Genomic DNA, 2,500 nt, shown 5'->3' on the forward strand with positions numbered 1-2,500 from the left:
GCGTAGGCGCCCAGGCGCCAAAAGAGGCGCCAGGCGAAAAGGCGCCAGGGCGCCCAGGCGGAAAAGAGGCGCCCAGGCGGAATGGCGCCAGGGCGCCCAGGCGGAAAAGAGGCGCCCAGGCGAAAAAGAGGCGCCCAGGCGGAAAGGCGCCAGGGCGCCCAGGCGGAAAAGAGGCGCCCTGGCGTAGGCGCCCATGCGCCAAAAGAGGCACCCAGGCGAAAAGGCGCCAGGGCGCCCAGGCGGAAAAGAGGCGCCCAGGCGGAATGGCGCCAGGGCACCCAGGCGGAAAAGAGGCGCCCAGGCGGAAAAGAGGCGCCCTGGCGTAGGCGCCCAGGCGCCAAAAGAGGCGCCAGGCGAAAAGGCGCCAGGGCCCCCAGGCGGAAAAGAGGCGCCCAGGCGAAAAAGAGGCGCCCTGGCGGAAAAGAGGCGCCCTGGCGTAGGCACCCAGGCGCCAAAAGAGGCACCCAGGCGAAAAGGCGCCAGGGCGCCCAGGCGGAAAAGAGGCGCCCAGGCGGAATGGCGCCAGGGCACCCAGGCGGAAAAGAGGCGCCCAGGCGAAAAAGAGGCGCCCAGGCGGAAAAGAGGCGCCCTGGCGTAGGCGCCCAGGCGCCAAAAGTGGCGCCCAGGCGAAAAGGCGCCAGGGCGCCCAGGCGAAGAGGCGCCAGGGCGCCCAGGTGGGAAAGAGGCGCCCAGGCGAAAAGGCGCCAGGGCGCCCAGGCAGAAAAGAGGCGCCCAGGCGAAAAAGAGGCGCCCAGGCAGAAAGGCGCCATGGCGCCCAGGCGGAAAAGAGGCGCCCTGGCCAGGCGGAAAAGAGGCGCCCAGGCGGAAAAGAGGTGCCCAGGCGAAAAAGAGTCGCCCAGGCCGAAAGGCGCCATGGCGCCCAGGCGGAAAAGAGGCGCCCACGCGAAAAGGCGCCAGGGCGCCAAGGCGGAAAACAGGCGCCCAGGCGGAAAGGTGCCAGGGCGCCCAGGCGGAAAAGAGGCGCCCAGGCGCGTGGGGGGCAAGGCGCCAGGCGCCAGGCACGCGCGGAGGCAAGGCGCCAGGCGCAAGGCGCCACGCGCGCGCGCGCGTGGGGGGCGAGGCGCCAGGCGCCAGGCGCCGGGCGCGCGTGGGGGGCAAGGCGCCAGGCGCCGGGCGCGCGCGCGTGGGGCGCCAGGCGCCTGGCGGGTGGGCGCCCCCAGGAAGGGGTGCTGGCGCGCGATGGGGTTGCGCCCGTACGGACCGTGTGACAGTACAGACACTTTGGCGAAACCTCCTGCCCGAAGCGATTTTAGGCGTTCGGCTAGGTAGGTGACCCGGTTTTTTTCGCGTTTCTCGGCCGCTAGCCCCTTTTTTCGCGTTTTCGTGCGCGCGCCCCTCTTGACCTCGCACGCGCGCCGCGCGTCGCGTCCTTGTCCTTGTCCGCGTCCGCGTTCGCGCGTGTCGGCGATCACGGGCCCCGTGCATGGCTCGTCTCTGTGGACCATCGCCCCGCTCTTGTCCCTCTTTCGTGTTTGTGTGGCGCCCCGCCCCGTGCACCATTGCCGGCTGGCAGCAAGGTGCCTAGCCCCCCTTGCCGCCAGGCCTGTCCACCCCAAGGTGCTAAAGCCGCCAGGCACCCGTGCCGCCGAACCGTGCGTCCGTAAGCCGCTGCACGTGCGGCGGCCGGCCATGCCCGTGCTATTGACCCTGTGTGACAGTACAGACACTTTGGCGAAACCTCCTGGCCGACGGGGTTTTTGCGCCCACCTAGGTAGGGCGACCCCTTTTTTTTCGTGTCGCCTGTCCGTGTGTCCCTTTTTCGCCTTTTTCGGGTTCGTGTTTTCGTGTGCCGCCAAAAGCAAGCCCTGCGCTCGTCCCGTCCCGCTTGACCCGTGCATCCGCCGGTGCTGGCCTGCAAAATGCCTGTGAGCGACGCACGTGACCAGCAGCCCAGGCGAGTGTGCACGGGTGGCAGGCGAAACGGGCGTGCGTGTCGCCAGTGTGTATGTCCCTTTTTCGCCTTTTTCGGGTTCGTGTTTTCGTGTGCCGCCAAAAGCAAGCCCTGCGCTCGTCCCGTCCCGCTTGACCCGTGCATCCGCCGGTGCTGGCCTGCAAAATGCCTATGAGCGACGCATGTGACCAGCAGCCCAGGCGAGTGTGCATGGGTGGCAGGCGAAACGGGCGCGCGTGTCGCCAGTGCGTATGTCCCTTTTTCGGGTTCGTGTTTTCGTGTGCCACCAAAAGCAAGCCTTGCGCTCGTCCCGTCCCGCTTGACCCGTGCATCCGCCGGTGCTGGCCTGCAAAATGCCTGTGAGCGACGCATGTGACCAGCTGCCCAGGCGAGTGTGCACGGGTGGCAGGCGAAACGGGCGTGTCGCCAGTGCGTATGTCCCTTTTTTGCCTTTTTCGGGTTCGTGTTTTTGTGTGCCGGCAAAAGTTAGCCCTGCGCTCGTCCCGTCCCGCTTGACCCGTGCATCCGCCGGTGCTGGCCTGCAAAATGCCTTTGAGCGACGCATGTGACCAGCTGCCCAGGCGAGTG

This window comes from Aristolochia californica, unplaced genomic scaffold (assembly GCF_029961685.1).
Source record: "Aristolochia californica isolate CCGP_79_NKW_82.1479 unplaced genomic scaffold, dmAriCali1.0.hap1 SCAF_40, whole genome shotgun sequence".
In the NCBI taxonomy this organism is placed as follows: domain Eukaryota; kingdom Viridiplantae; phylum Streptophyta; class Magnoliopsida; order Piperales; family Aristolochiaceae; genus Aristolochia; species Aristolochia californica.